The sequence below is a fragment of the Brachycentrus maculatus genome, unplaced genomic scaffold, assembly GCF_059751285.1.
Source record: "Brachycentrus maculatus isolate JH-2025_06_01 unplaced genomic scaffold, ASM5975128v1 h1tg001486l, whole genome shotgun sequence".
NCBI classification, from domain to species: domain Eukaryota; kingdom Metazoa; phylum Arthropoda; class Insecta; order Trichoptera; family Brachycentridae; genus Brachycentrus; species Brachycentrus maculatus.
Genome location: NW_028282123.1, coordinates 1 through 11,139, shown reverse-complemented (window position 1 = coordinate 11,139; position 11,139 = coordinate 1). Strand labels below are relative to the sequence as shown.

General features: G+C 35.8%; 1 long non-coding RNA gene and 1 pseudogene across 1 annotated transcript; one reads left to right on the top strand and one right to left on the bottom strand.

The window, feature by feature from the left end:
• The first annotated feature begins 8,104 nt into the window (after positions 1–8,104).
• On the top strand, positions 8,105–9,447 carry LOC148298938 (long-chain-fatty-acid--CoA ligase 1 pseudogene; annotated as a pseudogene).
• Positions 9,448–9,803: 356 nt separating this feature from the next.
• LOC148298937 (uncharacterized) lies at positions 9,804–10,161 on the bottom strand. The gene is made up of 2 exons (XR_015839137.1): positions 9,998–10,161; positions 9,804–9,925 (listed from the first exon to the last, which is right to left on the bottom strand). It is a non-coding gene; the product is annotated as an uncharacterized LOC148298937 (long non-coding RNA).
• Positions 10,162–11,139: the final 978 nt, after the last annotated feature.

Here is an 11,139-nt window from a genome sequence, read left to right as displayed (position 1 = left end):
TGTTTTATTTTCGTATTTTTCCATAGCATAAGTAATAAAAAATGATAGAATACTTGAGTAAAAATAAAAAATATTTAAATAAATTAGAGAATAAGAACAATGATAAAATTTGAATATTCTAATAGAATTTGGAGAACTTCTTTATTTGATTTAAAAAATTTTAATCGGTATTATCTAGACTTAATTTTGAAACGGATGAATTAAAAATTTATATTTATACACTAATCATTTTTTATTTAACGCGTTTTTGATCTTCTTTTTCGACTTCGATAGAAAATTCTAAATTACATAGATTAAACTTTGTTTCTCTTCCACCTTCTTTTAGAGATTCTTTCGCAACCTCATCAACCGTACCTTTTCAATCTTCCCCTGACTCTGCATTCTTTCATTAGTTTGTAGGGTCGCTTGTTCAATCTCTTGTTCCAGAGATTTCTTCAGGTCTTCTTGCTAGTAAAGCGCTTTAAAGTTTCTGCAATTCGCGATGTGCTACTTTTCTATCCGCAGCAGGTTCCATATCCCCCGACGGATGATCTCCAGGCTGCCTGTTAGCAGAGTGAACAAAACTGGCCGTATGCCCAACGCTGTCACCATACCGGGGGACAGTGTAAAAATCCAACTTAAACGCAAGAGAAAATTAATGACCATAATGAAGTAATAATATTTGGGGCTATCGTAGACCAAGTCTGAACGCAACCACTTATTTTTACAACCCGGCTAAAGGAGATTCCAGTCCATTTTGAGATCCCAAAAGTAGGAGTAAATGGTGGAAATCGCAGCACTGATAACCCAGGCAGCGAATATGTTTGGACTCGAAGCATTGTATAAATATGAGAATAAGAGAGTTAGAAGACTAGAAGCATACTTTATTGTGTTCAGAAAGTGGGGAGTCCGGAAGTAAGCGTTCTGTAGGTAGCCGAGCCTCATGCACTGTAGTATGCGGTACAGAAGTACCACCATGCCCACAATGAAAACGATCTCAAAGTTAGTACTGCTGGAGCACGGGTTCGGAGCAGACAGTTTGTTGAAATCTATTTTGGTGAAGTAGCAAATGGTATAGGCAAAATCCTTAAGAGGACTGGTAAGACTCACAAACTGGTCCGTCATCCAGACGATCGAGAAATCCACGACGTATATTGGACTTATAATCGATAAGAATATCAACTTCCACATGTATTTGCGACCTTTGTAGTTGAAGATTGGGAGAGGAAGGGATATATTAATGAGCAGTAAAATCCATACTAGGGCACCTAGGTATCTTTTGTTGAAGATCCCGAAGTAATCCTGGCTGGTCACCCTCTGCAGAACATAGAGTAAGAAAACTATCAGATAAACGCTGGTAAATACTGAAGCTCTCCCAAATATTTTAGTGGACTTTGAGGCGTGGAAATCGTCGAACTTGAAAATCTGTTTATGGTTGATGTGGAAAGTTTCGAACGCGTAAGCGTTAAGTCCCAGAATCCAATAGTACATAATGAAAATGGCTGAACCCCTCCAAACTGGGAAGTCTCGCACGAACTCAGGATCGCTGTCAATTCCTATGCCCGCATAATTCAGCAAAACCACAATCACGACCACTATGGCGACTGCTGCTCCGATCCCCACGCCAAACATAAAGGAGCTTATCGAACTGAACTCTTCTTCCTCGACCAAACCTCGAAGGTAAACTCTCGCATCTTTTAAATTGATCAAAGAATTTTGTATATATAGTTCCTCCATCCAATTCAATAAATCATTGACAAGGGGTTTCATCTTATTAAGCTTGGGCGCCGCCGGGAAGGGAGTGGGCATCTTAAGTAGGGAGACTGTTTTTTTGTGCTTCTTCAAGGCCTTTCGCTCCCCTTCCACGTTATACTCGTAGAGATTCTTCACATAGTTGGTCTCGATGTACATGTTTTGGACCAAGTATAGGAGAGTCTCGTTTCCTTTCTGGAGATGCACAGATATGCTCTTGTATTCATTGTATTTGTCTCGAAGCTCGATCAGCTTCATTTGGAAAAACATGAAAGTGGCTTCCATCTCTGTGCGATGGAGTCGGAAGAAGAGCTCGTTGGCTTCGGGGGCCGTTTCCCCAGTCAGTGAACTGACTTCCTCGAGTTTAAACTCGCCTGCCTCCGATTGGTCGTTGATGTCTTTAATAATTTCTATGATCTTCTTCATGAACTGATAGTTTATATAACAACTCCGCCATTCAGGGATGGCAACCCTGATCAATAATAGTCCAAATTTCATCTGGGCGAAGTTGATTTTTATATTATTAAAAAGTGTTTATAAGATGTTGTATTTATTTTATTTTTATTTTTTTTCTGTATTTACTGTTTTGTTTTGTTTTTTTAATTATTTATTTTATTTATTTATTTTATTTATTTATTTATTTTATTTTATTTATATATTTGAATTGAGTTGTCCTTTTTTGCATTGAGTGAAGCAGTTAAAGTTGAGTTTTATGGTCGTGGTCTAATTTTTTAATAATGAGATCCATTGCTGAAACAAACATATTTCAACCGAGAGTATTAAAATTTGTAGATATAAATTCCTAGGAAGTTAAATTGATATATATATATATAGTTATATATGTTTATGTCTATATATTGAGTGAAAACTATTAAATTCTTTTCTCAAATATATATACATATATTATCTTTTTTAATTATAGCTGTCTATTATAATTATATTTTTTTATGTTTTTATTAAGATAGTAAATCTGTATTTTTAAATTAGTTTTTTAGGCTATAATTGTAATGTTTTTGTATTATAGTATGAGAGTATTATAGTATTATATATGATAATAATCATTAAATAAAAAATAAAAATCTCATCTATAAATATAAAATGTATGTCTTATTTTTTTAAAACATCCCAGCCATCACTATTTAAAAATCATCTCTATGATATATCTAATCGATATTTTTTACGAAAAAACGGGACATTAAACATATGTATAGATCGTCTATTTAATCGTCATTATTTCTATTCCCTGATGATAACATTAATAGATATATACATATATACATATAAACATATATACATATATACACATATAGCTCTATAAATTTTTCACATATTTTTGATTTGGTTTGATTGTATCAGCCTCACTGCTCAATATCTTTTCCATGTCCTCGCATCTTCCACGAAACCTTGAATAAATCATTATGTATGTGTGCTCTTTTGACTCTCCTAGATCTGTTATTGTGCAGACTATTATTACTCTTCTTATCATTCTGCCTTTCACTTGATATTTTCCTGAAGTTCGGCCGGTAAAGCTTCTGCAGATGCCCATGTTCGTGCAAAGGCATATGCCCCCGAGAACTGGGATTGCTCCTGCTGAGCTTTCCCATCAGCTGGTTGTTGTGGTTGTTGGCGGCGTTCATCTTTTTGGGCGAGCAGTATGTATGCCCCACATCAATCTATTTGAGCCTTTATATCAATTTAAGGGCGTAGTTCGTATTGATACCCGATCTCCCGATCATCAGAGTCGTGAACTCTACTTCCACAATATCAATAGGAAGTTCTTCGGGTCGGAACTTTATGGCATGGATTTGTGGGTAAGCCTTTTGCACGACTCCCTCGGAGGTGGATGTGTTTCCTGCCTTGAAATAGCGAGAACAAAATATTTTGAAGTCGTCAAGTTTCTCAAACTTTTTGACCTTGTGATAGTAGCACAGACATTGCATCCACAGACAAGCCTACGTGTCCAGCTTGGGGAGGTGTCCTTTTGCCTCCTCCAACGCCTGACTGTGGCTCTAGAGGTTTTTCAAAAAGGTGCCCAATAGTTTAAGACAGCCTATATCGGCAATGAGCCATCCTGCCTCCCTCGCCGTTTTGATAGTTTTGGGATCGATTTGCTGCAGAGACGCGTCCTTTTCTAGCCCTTGCATTTTGCGGTCCAGGGAGTTGACGAGATCGGAAGTACGTCGATCGAGGTACAAACGCGTCTGCTTGAAGACAGCCTGAATTTGTTGTGCTGTATACTTTTGGGGGTGGGTTTTGGCCATGAGGCTTTTGGAGATGCGGTCCCTTTTTGCAGATTTTTTAACCAAAGACATTGAATCTGATTTTTTTCCAGTCAAGCTTTCGTAAGATAAATATCTCTTTTGTGTGTATGTATATTTTTTTTATTGTTTCGAAAACTATATTATAAATATATTTTGCGAATATTGCTTATTTTTTTAATGAGTATGAATACAGGAAAATATAATATTTTTCGCTAATGTTTTTTTGAGAAATATCATATAAAATCCATATATGTGTTAACTCTCCATATTGTTATTGTTTTTCTATTTTTACAGCAGGTTCAATTCGAACTAAGCAAACGAACCCAAAAACTACTTTGTGGTATTTATAATGTATTTCTAATAGTTATTATTCAGTGTCAGCAACAGTATATATATATATATAACCCGATACTTGGATTCAGTGAATTTAGGGGATTTCCAGTCGTCTAGAAGTACAAGTACCTTGGTATGGTATTGTCGCAAAAGCTCGACTTAACGTAGCACCTCAAACACATCTCTTCCAAGGTTGGATGCCTCACGGCGAGACTTACACCCATGAGAAATCTCAAAGACACCAGGTTTAACATCAACCTTTTTAAGATGATGGTGCAACCCTTGTATCTTCTGGCAGGATGCCATTTCGGTCTCTCGAAAGATAGACAAAAAGAACTGTTTATCAAATCCTACAAGAGAAGCTTTAAGAAGTTTTGTCTGCTTCCGCGAAATACGCCAGATAATATCTTAGAAACGATAGTCCGCCCTGTTCAAAAAACAACAACCATAAGAAACATCGTGACCTGCGAGAAGCTGGTTCGAAGACAGGGTTTCCAAGCAATGGCTAGAATAGCAGTAGATGCGCCTGTCGTCGCAAACCACTTGCCGACCTGCACTGTTTAACTTCTAAGGACTATTTCGACCAGTCAGTGCAAATAGCATCTCGAATTTGCATCTGTTAGCCACCTCCAATCCTCGCACAATATTAATGTGCCGTGGGCCCGCTGGATCGAAGAGTATCAGGATTTGAAACTGCAGCGCCGTGTGGAACTGGATATGGGTAATCTTCTAGCCAGTTTGAGACTGCTTACTAGACCATATGCAAAAGTGTCATCTAGCACTGAAAAGAAAACAAAGCGAGGAAGACCCAAAAAGGAAAAATTGCTGTCAAATTGATAGTGAAATGATAACGATATCCAATGATTGGATTTATACACGGATTAATATCACGTGAGCAATTATTATTATTATTATATATATATATATATATATATATATATATATATATATATATATATATAAGTATAATATTTCAGTACATTAGGATATTACCAAAAAAACTATATATCGCACACTATCTCATATTTTTATTAAAATAAAATGCTAACTATTCTCTAGTCGAAAAACCCAATATAAAAAAAGTATAATACCAAAAGTAACAAGTTTAAAAAAAAACTAATAGTCGTTTAAATTTTTTATCATTTTAAGGCATTCGTAAAAAATACTCAATCTTTAATATTCTTTGATGTTTCACGAAATATCCGAACTTGGATCCGGTTCGCCTACATCTCGAAAAATATGTGAACTACCCGAATCTTATTAGGAGCGATTGGACAATATTCGCTTTAAGCTCTTCCTCGCGGTTCGCAAAAGGCTGAAACTTTCTCTCCGATCGAGAAGAGACACCATTGAGGCCGATACAGCCCATGCATATCTCGAGCATGTCCTCAACAACTTGCCTTGCGACAATAGAGACTTTGACCATGCATACTTCTAAAATAAGAGTTTGTGGAGAGCTATACTTTTGGCTCCCCTTTAGTTACTCAGTGAAAATATATAGACTCTTTAAAAAATTACATAAAAAGGATATCCTTTAATGAGTGAAGAAGGGATGTTATTGGCAGCGAGTCTAGTAGCGAGAGTCAGGAAGCCCAATATCCCTTATATTTAAAAACATTTGTAAATGCTTTCTTTATATTATCCAGACATGAACTGCATTTCCTAAGATTCGGCAAAATAGAAACTATCTCCAGGCAAGGTGAAAGCCAGCATTAAACTATTGACATCGTACCACCAGTTGCTTCGGCAAGCATCTCTTCAAGTACTTTTGCGAGGAGTGGAGTCAATGTTTTTGTCACACTGGTACATTAGTCAATCTGTTGATCCGACTGACGCAGTGGACTTCTTGCTGGAAGCTATCGAAGGAAACTCTTGGTAAATCGCTAACAGCATTGGCACGATTGTCTTTTAACTGTTTAAAACCAGATTGGGATGATATTCGAGATTAAAGGCATCTCAAATAGAGTCTGCTGGTTGTAATCCAGTAGAAGATAATATTGAACCCTGATTTCTTGCTTCAGGTGGTAGGTTGCTCTAAAAAACATCCTGCAAGCTGGAACCCTAATCTTCGACAGAGATTGAGAAGAACAGTTTTTACTTCAATAAGATTGTCATCAATAAAATATTTTATGATCAGAGGCTCAGCCAGTTATTATTGGAAATGCCGGAAATTCGCGCCCAATTTTCGATGTAATTAAGGAACGATTCCTTCAATCTAAGGTTCATCAGCGATCCAATTTAAAATTCAAGGAAAACTGCTAATAACTGATAAACTGCTCACAGTATGAGCAAGATTTAGACGCTTTGGCGGAACTGTTAGGAGAGCACTACAAATTGTACTCGAAGATCAAGGATTGTTCCAGATGATCCTGGATGCCTTAAAGGAGGAACGGGATAAAGGGAAAGCCATGCCTGAGCTGAAGTGCCTGGTCAATATAGCTTTGTGATGCTCAGCCAAGCTCCCACATTGAACATACTGCATGAGGTGGATACAAAATATGGAATAATCCAATTACTCTGTTCAAAATAGTTGTGGAGCAATAAATAACCAGTCAGCGAGCAATGCTTTTAATCCCTCATCAGTTGTTTGGTAAAATATTTGAAGAACACTATTATGAAATAAGCATCATATAACTACTATAAATAATAATAGTTATTTTCTTTTTTATTAACAACTTATTGATTTTTTCGTATATATTTTTTATTATTGTAAATAAATGTAGATGAGATAACTGATAAATTGGAAACACATAATAAATAGACATCAGAGTCAATAAGTTTGATTCCCATAAATTGTTTGCATATGCTGCTTGAGGTATCTGTCGATAATTTTAACCTTGAAGCTGAGTCACTCCTTGAATCACTCCTCATGAAGTATTGATGCAAAGGCACAGACACATGACCATAGATAAATATTTATATATTTTTATAATTCTATAAAGTTGAAAACATATTACCCAGCGTGTATATACATAAATATTTATAAATGTAGTCAAACCATACAAGATCGTTCCTAAAAAAAGATATTATATAGTTGAAATATAGTTGAAGTTAAGAGATATACACTAACTTTATATCCATTAAATATTTTTTGATATATTGTCAGCAATAAATTTATATTATTTATTGCCAATATTTTAAACTAAATTCCAAAAAATAAAATATAATCTATTTTAATTCATATTAAAAAAACAAAAAAAAATGGGAGGAAGTAATTCGATCACTTATAGTTTACCAGTTCCGAACCAATAAAAGGTGCCAGGATGCACGCCAGTTTACCGCAGCCCTAAGTTCCTCAACGGTCTTGTTGAGCTCCCAAAACCTCATCTTAAAACATTAAGAGATATCTTTAACGAAGCATTTAAACTATATGCCCACAGACCATCCTTAGGTAACCCCAAATTAAATAAAAAATACCTTTCTATCTCCTTTATATCTTGTCAACAGGTAAAATTGTTACAAACAATACAAATGGAACTTCTCAAAGTCAAGTCGAAAATCGAACTTACGCTGATTTGCAAACTGTTTCGGAAGCCATTGGAAAAGGACTTCTTTACCAGGATTTGGCTCCTATCATTGAGGAGGTGCCTGGACTTCCGATGCGCTTCGCTGCCATTTTCTCAAAAAACAGAGAGGAATGGCTTCAAGTGAGCATTGGATGTCAGCTCTATGGAATAGTCGTCATACCAATGTATAAAAAAAATATATATAAATTTGCTTACCGTTTAATATTTATAAAAATAATAGTTATGATACATTGGGTCCGGAAAACATAACACATGTACTCGAATAAACACATCTCACTATAATGTTTGGAAGCAAAGAATCACTTGATATTTTGTTTAAACTCAAAAGCCTCATCAAACTTAAGACTTATGTCTGCTTTGATTAAGTCGGTGCTTAAATTAAACAAAAAGCACTCAAAATGGGAATCACTCTCGTCGACTATCATGAGTTCATTGAGGCAGGAAAGAGTCGAAATGTTACTGTACCCCTTATTTCACCCGATTCAGTCAGTTCTTTCTGCTATACATCGGGTACGACTGGCCCTCCCAAAGGAGCGATGTTGACCCATCGAAACTTCGTGGCCATTTGTGCATAAGTCGAACATCATGAATAAATGGCACTTTATCCTACCGATGTCTATCTCTCATACCTTCCTTTGCCCCATGTTATGGAAACATTATTCGTTTACAGTCTCCTTTACAAAGGATCTAACATTGTCTTTTACGGAGGAGATACCCAGAAAATCAAAGATGATATTCTGATTGTTCGACCAACAGTGTTTGTGAGTGTGCCACGAATTTACAATCGTTTGTACGATGCCATCCATAAAAGATTTACAGAGGCCACGGGAATGACAAAGTGTCTCATCGATAAAGCAGTGAACGCAAAAACATAAAATATTACTACCAAAGGAGACTACTAGCACTCACTTTATGACAACATTGTTTTTTCGAAAACTAAGGAGGGACTTGGAGGGAGAATAAGACTGATGTGTACTGGGAGCGCGCCCATCCTACCCCATATTATGGTCTTTATGAAGATGATTGTCTGCTGCCCTTTTTTAGAAGGATACGGACAGACTGAATCGACAGGCGCTAGCTTTGCAACCAATTCCAAGGATCCCTAGACAGGTCATGTCGGAGGGCCTTTGCCAGCAATCGAGTTTAAGCTTGAAGATATCACCGAAATGAACTACCGATCCACAGACAAAAACCCTCGAGGCGAAATATGTTTACGAGGCCCCGCCATCTTCAAAGGATATTACAAAAACCAGGAAAAAACATTGTAGGCACTGGATAGTCAAGGCTGGTTGCACACTGGAGATGTCGGTGAATTACTACCCAACGGCTCTGTGAAGATTATCGACCGCAAAAAAAACATTTTCAAGCTTCAGCAAGGCGAATACGTGGCGCCATAAAAGGTTGAAGGCGTGTACGTGAAAACCGAATTGATCCAATAAATATTTGTGCATGGCGAGGCAAGTTAAAATTTTGCAGTGGCGGTAATCGTGCCCAAAGAAGAAGCTCTTATAGACATTGCCAATAAAAGTGGGGGAACCATCGACGGCTCAATCGGCTTCCAAGGACTATGTAAAACTAAAGCTGTCAGAAAACAGTATCTGGATACCTTAAATGCGCTGACCAAAAAAGGAGGGCTGCTATCTTTTGAGCAGCCAAAAAATGTGTATTTGGAGTCGTAGCCATTTTTGACTAAGCAGATATTAACAAACACCTTGAAGCTGCAGAGATTCCAGGCGAAACAAGTGTACAAGGCATAAATTGAAAGCATGTATAAAGAAGGGATGCTTTGATTTGCAAAATAGAAAATTCATATAGAAATATATTTCTTTTCTTTTTTTTATGTTCCAAGTTACAGAGATTAATATCATAATTAGTTAGATTAACAATGACAAAAGAGATAAGTTTTTTTGTATATCATCTATATTTTACCTAAATATATGTTAAAAACATATTGGCTCAGAAAAGAGTTTAGTGCCCACCCGTATGTATACATGTATTCAAATGAAAATATACAATAAATCTCAAATCAATTTTTCAATGAATTACTGTGGCATCAACAACTGCTTGATTTTGCTAAATACAATATAGATATAAAAAAATAAATAACAGAGTTTTTTAGAGATATGGTGAAAATTGAGGAGTTACTGAAAAAGGCGGAACAAGATCAATCCAGTCTGAAGGCGAAGAGGGCAACAGCCCTACATTCAGAAGTTTATTAATTACTACCCCCAACACGACAGAATGGATCAAAATGTAGATAGCCTTGTACTTGAGCAAACTATGGCCCATGTTGCTATAAGGTTCGAATACTGTAAATGTATTGATATTTTTTAGATGAGTGCAGGTGGTTATTATAAAATTATTTAAGCTACCTTTGTGCACATCGAGTAGCGCTTTGATTGAAGTCGACAACCCCTGGAACACAAACAAAATCATGAAGATATTAATATTGGCACCGATCATCCACATCATGACCCCTGTCATAATGATACTCGTTGTCCCTGAAGTCGCAACGTCAAATAGTTTCTGTGATTGGATAATAATGATGCATAATGGTATTATAGCAATTACATCTTCAATTATACCTTTGATAGAAGTTGTTTCTGCTTGGATTAGCTTCGTTCAAGACTTTGGATATTGTGATCTTTGACGTAACCAAACGGTACAGGGAGATCCTTAGGTTTATTTTTATTTAAGTTGATGTTCCACTTTGACATAATATATCGATATAATTTTTTAAAATGAGTTAATTTATTATTTAATATGTTTTGTTAGTTGTTGTTCGGGAAATGACTATTTTTTTAAAATAACTATTTTGGCTAGATCTTATATGTGAATCAAAACTAAATATTTAATGGTATTCTTATTATAAATTTAAGTCGAATAATCAATGCAACCTTCAAAAATAATAATATATACAAAAAAGAAAAAGTAAATTAACAATTTATAACTTTATAAATATATATTTAGGTTATCTCTATACTTGATTAAATAATCATAAAAAAATGAATAAGATCATTTAACAGTACGCTTTGGAAGAACAGCTCGGCGTTGATCACTACGGATGTAATTCAACACTCTAACAAATATAGCAAATCCAAAAATCAAATTTTTAATTCACTCACATATGGATAATATATGCATGTAATATAGTTGACGTATATAAGGCGAAACACACCTAAACCAAATAGTACTTCACCGTCAAATGCATGAGTTGTTCTCAGTTCAACAGCTCCGACTCCTACCAAGACGTCATTCATCACGAGAGTAACAAACAATAATACCCA